At 38.6% G+C, this 17,592-nt stretch overlaps 1 long non-coding RNA gene across 1 annotated transcript; it reads left to right on the top strand.

Moving 5' to 3' along the window:
- The first annotated feature begins 373 nt into the window (after positions 1-373).
- On the top strand, positions 374-2,050 carry LOC129149335 (uncharacterized). The gene is made up of 3 exons (XR_008556254.1): positions 374-449; positions 1,160-1,295; positions 1,744-2,050. It is a non-coding gene; the product is annotated as an uncharacterized LOC129149335 (long non-coding RNA).
- Positions 2,051-17,592: the final 15,542 nt, after the last annotated feature.

Raw genomic sequence — 17,592 nt, 5'->3', positions numbered from 1 at the left:
TCTGAGTGTAGTTATTTCAACTGTTATGGATTCCTTTTCTCAGGGCAATGTCTACATAAAGATTCATTAATTTATTCTCTCTCTACTTTGCGTATGTTTGAAAATTTACACCATAATTTTTTTAAAAAGACACATACTTCTTGTACGACAGGTGAATGAGACCTCTTCACTTTCATTCTTTTTTTATTATTGACAGTAATAAAAATATCCCAATTTTTCTCCTTTATGCCCCCCTCCACCCAATTCCCTTTCATTCTTACTAGATACAGCCTTCAATCTCTAAAGACATTCATTTTCCTGGAATATTTGAGCCTCATCTTTAAAGAATGCCAAGAGTTATGAGCTGGTCTCTTATCTCCTCATCCCCTGCAACAACTCTGCTGTCAACTACTGATAGTCGGGGATGGCAAACTCAGCAATCATCAGGACTGTGGTCTAACCTCAACACGGTATTTATCTTTCTCTAACTTACACTGCTTAGCATAATACCCTCTAGGACCATCCGTGTTATGGTTAAGATTTCATTCTTTTTTTATGGCCGGGTAATACTCCATTGTATATATGTTCCACATTTTCTTTATCCAATCATCTATCAATGGAGACTTAGTTTGCTTCCATATCTTTACTAAACCACTTTTGATTCCTATTCTGTGAATTGCCTACTCATATCCTGTGCCATTTTCAAATTAGGTTTTGTTTACTTTTTCAATTCATTATAGAACTTCTTTATCCTGGAAACAAACTTTCTGTTTTTTCAGTCCCGTGTCTTATTGTGACTTCAACACTTTAAAATATAATATAGTCAAAATGTCCAGCTTTCGTTTTTGTAACTGTAGTTTGCATACTTATTTTTTAAAATCTTAAAATGACAAAAATATTTTAATTTTGTTTAAGTGTTAAAACTTTGCTTTCTCTCAGATTGATATTTAAATAAACTGAATTTATATTAACAGATTATTGAGGTATAATTGAAAATATACAATAAATTGTTCACACTTAAGGTGTACAATTCATAATTTTTAATATATGTATAGACCTGGAAAATTATTACTGAATTTAAGATAAAGAACGTATCAGTTCACCCTCAAATATTTCTGCATGTTCATTTTAAATCCCACATTCCCTCTCCTCGTTGATGATGACCCCCTCTCATCTTTAGGCATTTCTCCAGTGTGAACACAAGAAAGAGGATACCTATTAGAAGGGCTCCTGGTGGCTGAGCTGAAAAAGGAAAAAGAAAAAAAAATAGAACCTAGCAGACATTTCTGTACAGGGGCCTCTCCTACAGCTCACAGGTCAGGAAGAATCCAGCAATAAGCTGCCTGGCTCCTGCACTAGACTGCCTGCCCGCACTGTGTTTCTGTCATCTGAGCTAGCCCTTATAAAGGAGTTCCTGGAATCCTATTTCAACCAATAGGGCAGAGGCTTTCCCTGTCTAATTGGAGCTACACAGCTATACCCCCACCAGCATCTTTACTGACAAATCAAAGGGGCTCCATTTTCATCAATCAGGACAGTGCCCTTTGGACCAATCAAACTGCATGGATTTGGAGTCCTCATTTGCATGAGTACTAATCAATCAGGGACCAGGGGTGGGACTTCTGTCTATATAAGTCAGCTCCCCTCTGGTTCAAAGAGTGTGCTTTCCCTCTCAATCAAAAGCTAACCCTAACCCTAACCCTAACCCTAACCCTAACCCTAACCCTAACCCTAACCCTGAAACACCTTGGGTGTCTCTTGCAGGAATCTAGTGGAGCAGACCCCGAGTGGATGTCTCTTGCAGGAATCTAGTGGAGCAGACCCTGAGTGGACGTCTCTTGCAGGAATCTAGTGGAGCAGATCCCGAGTGGACGTTTCTTGCAGGAATCTAGTGGAGCAGACCCCGAGTGGACTGGAGCAGGTGGAGCAGACCGGTCTAGTGGAAGAGGGGTTTGCCCCAGGGCCTCCTCACAGCTGTGCTGTTTCACAGGTGCTGCTTCATAATTGAGCTATAATGCTATTGAGCTGTTCTACAACTGGACTGTATCCTAACTGAACTGCTTGCACTGAATAAAGTTTCCTTCTTCACCACTGTCCCCAAAAAGGAATTCCTGCTGGCACTGAATTGGTGCCAATGACCATTGGTTGACAGCAGGCATCAGCTCTTTGTCGCTAAAGATTAATTTGCAATTTCTGTAGTTTTACATAAATGAAAGTGCACAATATGTATTGTTTTTTATCTGTTTTCATGCAGCATAACTATTTTGAGATGCATCTATGCTGTTACACACATCAACAATTAATTTTTCTTTATTTTAAGGTATCTTTTCATTATATGGATATATCACAATTTGTTTAACCATTCATCTGGTGATGGTATTTTGGGTTGCTTTAGTTCTTAATTATTAAATTAAAGTTCTTATAAATATTCAGGTATAAGTTTTTATATGGACATCTTCCATTTCTCTAGGAGTAAATGACTGAGTCATGTGATAGATGTACATATAACTTTGTAAAAACCTGTCGAATCATGCCCTGGCCGGTGTGACTCAGAGGTCAGAGCATTGGCCTGGGCACCAAAGGGTTGTGGATTTTATCCCTGGTCAAGGACACGTACCTGGATTCCATCCCAGTCAGAGCACATGGGCTAGATTCCTGCAAAAGAACCCGAGGTGTTTATTTTTCTAATTTTCTGACATGTATGATAAAAATTCCTTTTTATATTTGGGCATATGTGTTGCATCCTCAGGATTAAACTATATAATATGTTATGTTGATATACATCTATTTAGCTCTTGCAAACCTTTCAACTTTCTCCAATTTCATGTTAAACTGAAAAGATAAATTTAAGTAACATATTTATTTTAACATTTGAAGAGGGTCAAGTATACAGATGCTCTCAGTGTGAACTAATGGTGAAGTGAAAACTTAAGGAAAGAAGATAGTATTGCAGAAAAAGCATTATACCCTTGCTAGGAAATGTGAATTGCATTTCCAAGTTTTCAATTTCCTATGACATTAGAGAGTTGTCTGACCTCTTTGGACCCCTATCTGGAAATTAAATAAGTATTCTTTTAAAATCGTATTGGCATAAAAACATTTTCTTTATACCTTTACATATACTTTGAAATCAACTTTATTTTACATTTCAAGTTCTTATTATACTGGTTTAGCCAATGTAAACTATAGTATCTTTCTTATCCAAATTAGTTTCAATCATTAATTAAGAATACAAATTATGAGGCTTCACTGTTCTGATAATCACTATAAGACATTAATATAGTTCAAAAGCCTACTGTGTAAGGTCATAAAAATATTTCAACTTCTTTGAAAGAGTAAGTAGACAGATTTTAAAGGGAAGTGGAAAATATTTTCATTAATATTAATTGCTGCACAAGTTTAAATATTAATAGTTTCATTTTCTTTATATTATTTGAAGCAAGGTTTATTGTGAGATATAACCTTGGGAAGTATTAATACTAAGTAGCTAAAAACTAAGCAGGGGCCAAAATGTTGAGAGTATTGCAAACTAGAGAGTGAAGGTGCTCCCTGTGCTTTTGTTTGCCAGTACAGTCGCTACATGTTATATTTGTAAATCAAGTACATACAACTTTGTAAAAAAAACTACTAATGTGTCTCTGAAACATAGGCAAATCGAAAATAATTTTAAAAACCTAAAACCAATATCTATTGAGGAAAACAATGAAATCAATTGTGCTTTTTTATTATACATAGACTACTACACTTTAGCATTTCATATTAAATCACAAAATTATAGCTACCTTTTTAGAACAGTAACTTACATTTTCATTTTTATATTTCAAAACCTAAATCTGACTATGGGAATTGTTTATGCAAATGTACAGAGATAGTAGTTTATAATTAATGCAGAGAACTGTGAAAGAAAGTTTTGAGAATCAGATTGCATGCTATTGTTAGCAGCTTCAGAGTATACTATTATGATACAATTACCCAATTTTTCCTTCATTAGACCTTCTTCTCCCAAAATAGATTTAACGAATGACGGTGACAGTGATTTCTTCTTTCAGATGTGAAGAAAAAAGGAGTAAAGGAAAAGGGCCTCTTCCAAGCTTAGTTGCCTTTAAAGAATTTTTTTCTAAATACCTGCTTACTATTCAATATCTCTTCTACCTCTATTTGTAAGGAATCTGGGAAATATAGGTTTTAAATGCACGCACATAATAAAAAAACACAAAAAGTTTGCCCTACCCGATTTGGCTCAGTGGACAGAGTGTCAGCCTGCAGACCGAAGGGTACCAGGGTCAATTCTGGTCAAGAGCAGGTACTTCAGTTGCAGGTCTCTCCCAGCCTGGGTCCTGCTTGGGGCATGCAGGAGGCAACCAATCAATGTGTTTCTCTTACATCGATATTTCTCTCTGTCTTTCCCTCTCCTTTCCACTCTCTCTAAAAATCAATGGAAAACTATCCTCGGGTGAGGATTAAAAAAACAAAAAACAAAAAGTTCTACAGAAACCGGTTTGGCTCAGTGGATACAGCATTGGCCTCCTGACTGAAAGGTCCCAGGCTCAATTCCGGTCAAGGGCATGTACCTTGGTTGCGGGCACATCCCCAGTGGGGGGTGTGCAGGAGGCAGCTGATCGATGTTTCTCTCTCATTGATGTTTCTAACTCTCTATCCCTCTCCCTTCCTCTCTGTAAAAATTCAATAAAATATACTTTTTAAAAAAGTTCTAACACTCAAGAGGAAGCAGAAGAAATATTTGATTAGCAGCTAGTGGTTTCTGATATAATAAAACAGAAGACCATCAGAAGGGATAATTAATGGAAGATATACTGCATGAAATGTAGTATATAACTGTCTCCAAAATTGGAGACCGATGCAAATGTTCTAAGATAAACTTTCATCTTTTTTCTGATCAAGTAAATGGTCTATCAAAAGAAAGTTATTTACTGAACATGTTTAACTTGCCCCAGTCGAAATGTGAATAGAAAAATATTGCTAGTAAAAGAATTTAGGTTATATTCTCCCAAACTTACTTTTTGAAAGTTAAATCTGATTATTTTGAGAGATGGAGGACTAAACAGTGATGTCTTCTTCTGTTACCTTCTCTTTGAAATTCCTGTTTGGGATCCAAGACTCATCTGTCCTCTAGCTGTCGCTCTCTCCCCCTCTGGCCCTGAAGGCATCAGTAAGAGACAACCAGGACAAAGAAAATGCCTACTAACAAAACCCAGCAGCATATTTGAAAGAGGATTATAATCTACCAAAAAAGTGCTGTGTAATTTATGATTTTATAAATGGATATGAATTAATCATGTCTAATTTAATAATTTAAAAATTCTCCTTTGATTATGGCAAGCAATGTGGTAGCCTTTAGTAATTTAGTAAAAAAAACCCAAACATCTCATTCTCCAAACCCTTAACTCTGTAACTAAAAATCAGGGCAGACTTAGGAGGCTGTTTTTAACCACAGAAAGGTTAAAATTACTTCACTCGTTCAAAAAGGAAAACAAAATGGTTAGGAAATGACAAACATGAAAATACTTTATATAAAAATATGACATGCAGACAAGTTCAAAGAAATATTTACAAGCAAATTAGTCAAATATTTTAATTACTTAAAACACAATTTAAAAGAAAATGAATACAGTTATGTTTGAGGTATTTTTGACTACCTGGCAGCAGAATATCATTCCTACTAAGAACAACTAAAAAGCCAGATAAAATGCAAAATTATCCTTTTAAATGGATTGGAAAACTGCTACAGTAACAAGGACTAGAATGGCCAAAAATCAGGAGGCGAAACTGCAGAGAGGTAAGTGCCATGATTTTTTTGTTTGTTTTGTTTTGTTAATCCTCACCACAGGACATTTTCCCATTGACTTTTAGAGAGAGTATAAGGGAGGGGGAGAGATAGAGGAAGAGAAACATGGATGTGAGAGAGACACATCGATTGGTTGCCTCCTGCATGCACACAAAGTAGGGCCAGAATCGAGCCTGAAACTGAGGTATGTGCCCTTGACGAGAATCAAACCGAACCCAGGATCCTTCAGTCCACTGGCTGATACTCTATTTGCTGAGCCAAACTGGCTAGGGCATGAGTGCCATGATTTAATAAAGATAACATGACAATAAAATGATATTTTAAAGTAAAATAGTAATTTGAACTTAGAATTTTATATTTGACCACATTTTTATTCAAATGTTAGTGTATAATAAAAATACGTACAGGCATGCAAACATCCACATCAAAAACCCTTTTGGAAGAAGTTCCATGTAAGAAGAGAAAGATTCTAGAGCTACTGTAAGAAATTATAAGTGAGAAAATGTCTGTGTGAAGCTTATTATTCTACCACACCGAACAATAAGTGAACAAACAAAACTAAGACCAAATAGGAGAGACCAAGATGGTGGCATAGGTAAACATCTGAACTGCTGCCTCACTCAACAATTTCAAAACTACAACTAAAAGACAAAACAGACATCATCCAGAACCACAGGAAGGCTGGCTGAGTGGAAATTCTATAACTAGAAGGAAAGAGAAAAGCACACTGAGACTCAGAGGAGCTGCAAAAGCCAGAGGTATGGAGGTGCGCGCATGGAGAGGGCTGGAAACTGAGTATGTGGCTGGCTTTCTCAATTGGGAGGGAGACACAAGCTCCTAACTGCTCTGAACTCCAGTTCTGGGTGAGATTCTGGGGACCCAGACTCATTCAAGGAGAAACTGGACTGTCTGGCAGCGGGCAAAACTCGAGAGCAGCTTTCTCTTAGAGGTGCTTACAGCGATTACTGCAGGACACTGAGACCCAGGGGCCTCTTAGGGCAGGGCTGATGGGAAGCCATTGCTGTTTGCTCTGCCCTGAGATCCCACCCCACGAAGCCATTGCTGTTTTCTCTGCCCTGAGACTCCACCCCATCCAAATTGAGCACAGAGGCTTTTGCATATGAATGGCCTGGCCCTTTGAATTCTAAACTTACTTAACAAACTGCAGCTGAGTCAGTGAGACCCAGAACATCCAAAAGAAGGCCCAAGGCCCCATAGCAGCTTGCATTGCTTCACAGCTGGGCCTCATCTGGGCACCTCCAAAACCCAAACAAAGAAGAGGAATCTGCAGATCTCTCCGTAGCTCCTGCTGGGTGGCCTCAGGCAGAGGCGAAATTAGCACCTCCTTGGAGATCCAAGAGCCAGTTTACCCAGGGGTCAGAGTAGGACCATCCAGATTACAACTCCTCAGATCCATAAGGGACACACTCAGGGGGCAGACTCATTGAGCACCAAAGCCCCACTGAAGCAAATCTTGTCTCATAAGGGTGTCTCCAGCACAGAAGTTCTCCCATCATAGCCACAGCTGATCCTCACAGCCAATTGGCCTGGAGATAAATTCTTCCCAGTGATACCAACAACAATCAAGGCTTAACTACAACAAGACTGTTCCCACAGCCCACAAAGGAGTGCACCAAGAGTGTCCACATCAGGTGACTGGGGAGGCTGAGCCACTGGGCCCTATAGGACACCTACCACACAAAGCCACTCTATCAACTCAGGGAAGCAGCCAAAATGTGGAGACAAAGAAACAGGTCACAAATGAAAGAAATGGAGGAAAGCAAATGACTGAATATAGAGTTCAAATCCACAGTTATAAGGTTTTTCATGAATTTTCTAGAAAAGGCTCATAAATTTAGCGAGACCCTCGAGGATATGAAAAAGGACCAACTAGAAATTAAACATACACTGACTGAAATAAAAAATATTATACAGAGATCCAACAGCAGACTAGAGGACCACAAGAATCCAGTCAAAGATTTGAAATACAAAGAAGCAAAAAACACCCAACTGGAAAAGCAAAAAGAAAAAAGAATCCAAAAATATGAAGATAGTCTAAGGAGCCTCTGGGACAACTTCAAGCATACCAACAACCGAATTATGGGGGTGCCAGAAGAAGAGAGAGAGCAAGATAATGAAAACCTATTTGAAGAAATAATGACAGAAAACTTCCCCCACCTGGTGAAAGAAATAGACTCACAAGTCCAGGAAGCACAGAGAACCCCAAACAAAGGAATCCAAAGAGGACCACACCAAGATACATCATAATTAAAATGCCAAGGGCAAAAGACAAAGAGAGAATATTAAAAGCAGCAAGAGAAAAACAGTTACCTACAAGGGAGTACCCATGTGAGTGTCAGCCGATTTCTCAACAGAAACTATGCAGGCCAGACGAGAGTGGAAAGAAATATTCAAAGTGATGAATAGCAAGAACCTACAACCAAGATTACTCTACCAGCAAAGCTATCATTCAGAATTGAAGGTCAGATAAAGAGCTTCACAGATAAGAAAAAGCAAAAGGAGTTCATCACCGCCAAACCAGTATTATATGAAATGCTGAAAGGTATTCTTTAAGAAGAGGAGGAGGAAGAAAAAGGTAAAGATAAAAATTATAAACAACAAGTACACATCTATCAACAAGTGAATCTAAAAATCAAGTGAATAAAAAATCTGATGAACAGAATAAACTGATGAATATAATAGAATCAGGGGCATAGAAAGGAAGTGGATTGACAATTCTCAGGGGAAAATGGGTGTCAAGGGGGCGCGGGAAGAGACTGGACAAAAATCGTACACCTATGGATGAAGACAGTGGTGGGGGTGGGGTACGGGCAGAGGGTGGGGTGGGAAGTGGGTGGAGAAGAACTATGGGGGGGGAAAAGAGGAACAATTTTAATAATCTGAACAATAAAGGTTTATTAAAACAAACAAACAAACAACCAAACTAAGACCAAATAAAAGAAGTAAAGAGAACACATATTCCAAGGGGTCTAGATATTATAAACTTGAGACTTTGGTGACTTAAAAGATATGAGCGTGAGTAAAGAATATGTCTGGTTAGGGAATCAATGCAGATATTAACACTTTTAAGAAATAAATATAATCATAGGTTTATGTTAAAAATAGCCAACAAAAAGGAAAAATAGTATCTTCCACACTAATAAAAGAGAAAGATGCAAATTGACTGTACCTTCATGATGCCCACCAGGCAATCAGGAGTGAGTATGCAAATTAACCCAACAAAGATGGTTGGTTAATTTGCATACGCAGGTGCTGAGCAGCAGGGGGTGGGGGGGCGTTCTGCACCACCCCAGCCGCTCAGGGCCCCTGGGAAACGTGGGAAGGCGGGGCCTGAGCAGAAAGAGGTGGCTCCGTGGCTGGAGCAGAAAGGCAGTTCAGTAGCCAGGGAAAGGAAGGCCCATTCTTGCATGAATCTTCATGCATTGGGCTTCTAGTATATAAGAATTAAAACAATAAAATTAACTATCCAACAGAAATCAGAAAAGAAAGGGGGATAACTGAATAAGAAAATATATAAAATGTAAAAAAGTTCATATCTGAAGTACCAATATCATGTCATTAAAATATATGCATAAAGGTTAAAACCACCAATTAAAAGACAGTGATGCCTAAATAGATGAAATCAAGCTCCAACAATATGTTGTTCATATAACATATAAAAAGCTTGAAGATAAAGCAAACTTAGTGCTACAAAATATATTAGAAGCATAAGTAACCAAGAAGAACATATAGATTGTTAGAAGTAGATAAATAAGCTGATAGATAAAAATAGATATAATTAGCAGGGATGAATGAAATAAGTACCTAATGAAAGTAGGACCATAAAACTTCTAGAAGAAAACAATATTTTCATAAACTAAGGATAAGCAAGGATTTCCTAGATAGTTCTAGCAAAAAGCACTAACTTGTAGTTAGGAAAAATTTGATAAATTGGACTTCATCAAATTAAGGTATTTTGCTTTTCAAGGGACACCATCCTATTTAATAAAAGAGTAATATGCAAATTAACCAGCACTCTGCTACACCCACTAGCCATGCCCACCAGCCAATCAGGAGCAAGTATGCAAATTAACCCCAACCAAGATGGCTGCAGCCACAGAGCAAGCAGGAGGCTTGGATTTCCCTGGCGATGGAGGAAGCCAAGCTTCTGGTGCACCCTGGCCAGCCAAGGCCTCCACTCAAGGCTACAAAGTTTCAATTATAGAAGATAAATAAACTCCAACAAAAATGGCTGTGGCCATGGAGCAAGCAGGAATCTTGGCTCCACTCAAGGCTACAAAGTTTCAATTATAGACGATAAATAAATCCCAGATACCAGGGCCTCCTCTTGAGTCGCCATGGGGCGTGGCCTGCCTGCAAACCACCATAGGCCCCTTGCCCAGGCTGCCCCATGCCCCAAGGGAACCCCCACCCTGATCCAGTACACCTTTCAGGGCAAACTAGCTGACTGCCACCCGGGCACCAGGTCTCTATCCTATCTAATAAAAGAGTAATATGCAAATTGACCTTCACTCCAAGATACAAGATGGCTGCCCCCATGTGGACACAAGATGGACACCACAAGATGTCCAGCAGGGGAGGGCAGTTGGGAGGGACCAGGCCTGCAAGGGAGGGCAGTTGGGGTGATCAAGCCTGCAGGGGAGCGCAGTTAGGGGTGACCAGGCTGGCAGAGGAGGGAAGTTGGGAGTGACCAGTCCTGCAGGGAAGGGCAGTTGGGGGGGTCCCAGGCTTGCAGGGGAGAGCAGTTGGGGGGGACCAGGCCTGCAGGGGAGGGCAGTTAGGGGCAAACAGGCTGGCAGGGGAGCAGTTGGGAGCCAGCAGTCCTGGATTGTGAGAGGGATATCCAACTGCCCGTTTAGGCCCGATCCCAGTCGGACATCCCTCGAGGGGTCCCAGATTGGAGAGGGTGCAGGCTGGGCTGAGGATACCCCCCCCCCCCCACGTGCACAAATTTCGTGCATTGGGCCTCTAGTTAATAAGATAAGAAGTCATAGCCTGGGAAAATGTTTGCAAAACCTTTATCTCATGAAGAACTTGTATCAAGAATATGTAAATAACTCCTACCACTCATTAATAAAATGAAAAACAACCTCTCAAAATGGGCAAAAGATTTGAATAGACACTTCATTAAAAAATATATACATTATCAATAAGCACTGGAAAAGGTACTCAGTGTCAGGAAACAAGTTAAAACCACAGTGGTCACTGTCTCCTCCAAACTCTATTCTTGCTTCAATCCACTCCAATCAGGATTCCAGCCCTGCCACCCACTGAAAATGCTCTTGCTAGGATGACCACTGTTTCCAAAGTGCTTAACTGCTCGGTGCCCATGCTTCTCCTTTCCCCAGAATTCCAAGGAGTTATTCATTCCTCCAAACCTGAAACATTTTCTTCTCTTTGTTCTTCTTTTTATAACACTTTCTTTACTGAAGAGAGAAATCCTGTATCCAACCTCCACTTAGATGTCTCCTAGGCAGTTCACACTGACATGGTCCTGATTCTCTAATCCCTACCAACTTTACTGTCTCTGTTGATAAGCTAACTCTCTACCCTGTTGCTCAGGCAGAAAAACAAAAATAATCCTTGATTTTTTTCCCTTATTTTTTAAAAAATCATTACCCATGATGAACTACCAAGTCACCAGCAAATTCAATAGGTTTAGCCTTCCAAAAGAGAAAAAGAAAACACCATATTGAGTCTGATTAGCTTTATTTAACAGCATCCCAGTTCTATTCACAATTTTCTTTGCTGGGCTATTAAATTATCTTTCAAACTGTCTTTTTGCTGCCCCCTTTTTCTCCCCTAGAGTCCAATCTCCAAGTAACAATGGGGAGAGATCATTAAAACCTGAATTATTTAGTCATTCTTTTCCTGCCTCCTACCAATGGCTGCACTGCTTTTAGAATAAAGTCCAAGCCCCTTAATATAACTTGCAGTGTTAAAACAATTTGGTTCCTGAATATTCCTATTCTTCCTTAAATTCCATTCTCGCTCTAATACTCCCCTCCTCAACTTACTAGTTAGTGGCTTACATGTTCTTCTCCCTCTCTAAATTCTCTAACCATACCTTCGGATGTATGGCTGCTTCCTTCTAGCGTTTTAGGTTTCAGATTTCCTAATCAACCAATCTAGAGGTTCTCCTCTTTACCACAGATTCAAACTTATTCTTTTAAAATATATTTTTATTGATTTCAGAGAGGAAGGGAGAGGTAGAGAGAGACAGAAACATCAATGTTGAAAGAGAATCATTCATTGGCTGCTTCCTGCACATCCCCAATGGGGATCGAGCCTACAACCAGGGCATGTTCCCTGACCAGGAATCGAACCGTGACCCCCTGGTTCATAGATCAATGCTCAATCACTGAGCCACACCGGTTGGGCTCAAATTTATTTTCTTCAGGTCTGGGTTAAACATTTAATTGTTTGCTTTTTATTGTTTATCCCTCTACACCTGAATGCATGTGAATATAAGTAAAATAAGAACAAGGATTTTGCTATTTTTATTCACCAGTGTATCCCCAGTGCCAAAAAATCCATGTTCAGTAAATGGTAACTAAATTATTACACAGAAATCATCTTTGAAACAGTTGTTCCAATATAAGATTTTCTTTATTCAGTTACTTCTCTGCAATGTGGTATGAACAAAGATGTAAATGGAGAATAAACATTGTAGAGCAAAAAAATAAATTAAAACCTGACCATGTGAAATTAAATTAGCTCAGATTTTAACAAAGGGAAAATGGGAATAAAAGATAATGACATTTTAGTTTATTTGGGAGGACTTAAAGTAGAAATGTAATTTCATCTCTAATAGTTTCTGTCATATGCTCTGGTGTTTTGTCTAATTAGCTGTGTTAACAGGAAACTAAATTTTGAATACTTACTGTATAAATTTGTACTGAAGGGGATAAATTAAGTTTGGGAAGCAATTCAAGAGGCTGAAGAAAAGCAATTTTTAAGCACATTATTTAGGCTCTCAAATTTAGAATACAATGAATCTCAGTCCATGCTCAGGATCCAAAGAAGAACATACAGAAAAGATACTTTTGAGAAAAAAACACCTCCCTTTCTATTTAGCTGCAAGTTTTGCAAATGAAAAAAGTGTCTGTATTTTGTAACATTTATTGGGAGGTATAATATTTCATAAGGAAGGCTGCTCATTCAGGTAGGCTAAGTAACCATGGAAGTATGGGTTATTCTACTGGTTTAAAAGGAATCAGATGTACTTACTGATATGTAATGATTGAGAAGATATTTTCCTTCCCATTGAAATCTCTGAATATCTTTTAATAAAAATTATTTAGTTGCTTACAATGTTAGGTTAAGCTTTATAGGTAGGTCTTGAGAGGTTATGAATACTTGGAAAGTAGCTAATTGTTCACTATCCTAATGGAAATATTGTCATCTCTATTGTTATATCTATAGCCTGAAAGAAAAGAGATCTGTTTCTATTTAGCTTTAATTATCTTGCCATCTCATTGTTAGCACCTGGGATCCCATGTCTGTTGATCTGAGGAAGGTCATATCACATTGTTTTTTTGATATCTCACCTAGAATATGAGTTGAAAACAGAAAAAAACCCTAATAAAATAATATGGAGTATTTGACAGATTTGAAGAAAATTATAAAGATTAAATAACCATTTGTCATGAGAATTAAAGAGATCATTTAAGATACATAAAGCTGAAAAAGAATAACAAAAACACCATGATGGATCTTGTCTCTGTTTTATCATTCTGCCCAACTGGGGGGGAGGGGGGGCGGGGTGGGGGCGGGGAGAAAAACTTCCACTTTTCTTACTTTTTCTTGCCCAAATACTTGGCATAATTATCAGTGGCTTGATCAATTCTCACAATTTTAAACTAAACTCCTATTTTTCATTTATTTGCTTTTCATTTGATTTTCTTTATTGAGGATTACTTTTTGGTGTTAATTTTCTGCGCTCTTAACTGAGTGGTCAGTCCAGATTTCTATCATGTAGGCGCAATATTTCTGCTGTGGAACAGCCTATCAGCGCTGGGTGGCTGCCTGTCCTGGTTTACCTGGGACTGAGTGATTTTCCAGGACACTGAACCTAAATGCTCAATATTGGAAGGTCTGGGACAGTTGCTTCCCCTAGTACTGAGAAAGAGAAAGCATATGTATAGGTCATTGAAAACATGAAATCAAACAGAAGCTAAGGTGCCCTTAAAAGTTTGTGTCTGTTTATCTGTACTTTCACCGGTCAGCCTATTTCTGATATAAAAATTCCATCTAAATTTTAGGATATTTCTAAGTGAAATTGTGAAGATTTAAAGTTTTGCCAACCTAAAAGCAATGAGCAATATCAAGAAGAAACTGAAATGTCATTGCTGACATGTACACATAAGGAACTGTTTGACATTGAAGTTGGGTCTCAAAAGAACTGTTGGCCCAGAAAGAAACTCACTACAGACTGACTCATTTGCCTGTCAGCATAACCATTATTGCTTTTCTCATTTTCAGTTCTTATAAGTGTATTTCTATTAGCACATGATCTCACTCATCTATGGGAAATAATGAACAACATAGACTGATGAACAAGAACAGACCCAGAAACAAGGAGGCATGGATCAGACTGTCGGGCCTCAGAGGGAGGGTGAAGAGGGTGGGGGTAAAGGGGAGAAATCAACCAAAGGACTTGTGTGCATGCATATGAGCCTAAGCAGTGGTTAAGGACAACAGGGGGGTGGGGGCATGCGTGGGGAGGGGTGTGGGATGGGAATGGGGGGATGAGGACAAATATGTGACACCTTAATCAATAAAGAAATTTTAAAAAATTTGAAAAAAAGAAGGAACTGTTCTAAAACTGACAGAACTGAAGTGGTAGCCACAGTGCTCTATGCAATACAAATTAGTTTGAAATCTTACTTTCATGATTTTCAGATTGTTTCAAAGTCTTAGTGAATTCAGCCAAAACTATCTTTATAGTCAGGATTCTTCTACTTGCCATCCTCTCCATATACTTTATTGCATTTACAATTTACTAGGTATTTTATTAGCTCTCAAGAATGGGTTCACGTTGCCTGAGATTGAGGAAATCATTCCCTCTCCAGATTCCTTGACACCACATTTTCCCATTTCCCTTTGAATCTTTGAATATATCCTTCTAAAACTCCTTCTCAAGACACTTCAATGTTGGAATTTCCCAACCCTCTATCCTTTTCCTTTTCCTTCCTGTTCTTTCCCTACACTACCTTTCCTTTCCCTTCTCTACACCTTCTTTGCTCATCTTTTTTCTCTTCTTAGAAAAGGTGATCTTAGATCATACTTAGGAGGCGACTCAAGTTTATATCACTAATCCAGATGTCTTTTCTTAGCCTCTCTCTCTCTCTCTCTCTCTCTCTCTCTCTCTCTCTCTCACACACACACACACACACACACACACACACACACACACACACTCGCTACAGGCCCTATGCAACCAACCTCATTCGTTCTTCAATATCAGTATGTCAAAATCTACATTCAGCATTATCCAACAACCCTTGCTACAAAGGTTCTTTTTTCCTGACTTGCCATTTCAGAGCATGGCACCATCTTTTCCCAAAGCCAAAAAATGAGACTTATCCTTTCTCTCATACCTATCTAGCCTACAATTCTGATCAATTTTAAACTTTTTAAGCTTATAAGTCTTTCCATCAATTTGCGCAGACTATCATCTTTGCTCACCTAGGTTACTGCGATGAGCTGCAATTTGTCTTCCTGTTGATGAATGGCCTTGTCCTTTCTTCAATAAATTCTATGCACTACAGCCAGTGCTTTCTAAACAATGAATCTTATGTCATTCCCAAACTAGAAATCCTCCAAGGTTGAAGTACAAATTCCTTAGCATAAATTACCCAGACTTTCATGATCTGTCATCTATTTACCTGTCCAGTCCTTTTCCTGAATCCTCATCAACTCCCTCACCACCCCTCCCAGTCTTCAGATGTCTGATCTGACCAGAGTAAGCTGCTTCTAGTTCCTTGGAAGATATTTGGGTGTGCCATATCTCTTCTAGGAATACCTTCCCTGCCTGGCTAATACTTTTCATCCTTCAAGGTTCATCTCATGCATCACATTCTCAAGGAGGTGTATTAGTTTTCTCTATTATGTAATAAAGAAACTGTGCATGCCTCTTACATAAACATTTGTCTCAGATCACTATTTTTGTTAACTCATTTGTCTCCCTCAATAAACTAGAAACTCCTTGTGAACACAGACATGAATTATTTATTTTTGTGCTTTCAGCTTCTAGCATTGGAGGTAGTGCATACTAGGTGTTTGGAAAAAGTTAAATCAATATCTGGAATGTGAACCATAAAAGCAAAGACTCAACATGACTTTTTAAGATGACTAATACAGTCTTGCACCATTCTATGAAATCCTAAGGATAATCCTGCTTTTCTTCTTATTCTACCAAGAATCAAGACTAAGAATATTTAGTCTTCAGATTTAAAATGGTAAACTGGGCATAATACAACTTGTCTTGTAAGACAGTTATAAAAATTAGAAACAATGCATGTCAGATAACACATAGTAAATGTTGAATTGATTATTATAATTGTGGTAGCAGCAATGGCAGTTTAGTGTCCCAACAGCAACAGCAGCAGCTGTAATTCTACCACAAAACTGAATTCTTCTGCTTTTTGAATAGAATCTGTGGGAGAGAATAAGAAATATGAAACTCCTTGAGTGCAGGTGAGACCATATTATAAAACTTGTATTATAATAAGAGCACCAAGCTGTAGGTCTATCATAATAAAATATCTGGATTCATATTTAGATATTTTTCATGTCCAAAATGATTATAGTCTTGTATTGTCAGTCTCAAAGTAGAGCACAGGTACTGCCAGGACTATATCAACAAGTGTAAAGAGAATGGGAATCCATAGGATTGATTTGTTATTGATCCTTGGAATGTCAATTTTCCCTGAAGACTAAATTAAAAATATCTTATGGGTAATCATACCATCATATTACCATCCAGGAGAATGTCAAATGTGAATGAATGGTTATGATATTCAGATTAGCTTTATGTTTACCTAGGTTTTTTCAAGCTAAGCTCATCAATCCTCTCCTTTCTAAACCTTGGCCTCTGCTTATAATAGTGATAATTGCCTTTAAGTGATTGCAAAGCAAGGCTTATTTTACTTTAGTATTCAACATGTCCTATTCATAAATTTAAAAAGAAGCAAAATAGCATGAAAATAGAAATGAAAGGATATGAGACATCAGAGGGAAAAGTAGCTACTCTCAGATAGTTCACTGGAGAATTGCTGATGAATAGCATTTGAATTTGATCTTGAAGGATGAGAAGAGTATCCTTGAGAAGCAGACACCTAAATGGGACTATTCATGCTAGCAATTTACTGGGGGAAATAAGAAAAATAGAGTGAAGATGCAAAATCAGACTACGTGAGTGTCTCAGTACCTTTTCATAGGAGAGAGGAAGAGCTCCAGACAACAGCATAGTTCTGAGAAAGTCTCAGGCAGTGTGGTTGTTCTCGAACTAAAGTTGCCTATTTGAGAAATACTGTATAGGGCAGGAATGGGCTAGTACTTATAACCTGCTGTGCTCAGTCACTGGCCAGGATAGCCCAGTGGAAGTGTGGCCTCAGCATCCACAGGGCTGGCTGCTACAAGCTAGGGGTTAACTCTGCCCCCTGTAGCAGGTTGTCTTAAAGAGATATGAATAGCACACCTCTATGGCTACAGTAGGAAATAAAGGTGATCAGGTACAGGGAAAGATATCTATGACAAATGGCAAGATCAGATTGTGTGGA

This window comes from Eptesicus fuscus, chromosome 6, assembly GCF_027574615.1.
Source record: "Eptesicus fuscus isolate TK198812 chromosome 6, DD_ASM_mEF_20220401, whole genome shotgun sequence".
Lineage (NCBI taxonomy): Eukaryota > Metazoa > Chordata > Mammalia > Chiroptera > Vespertilionidae > Eptesicus > Eptesicus fuscus.
Note: the sequence above shows the minus strand (reverse complement) of the source record. Positions and strands in the feature narration are given on the sequence as shown.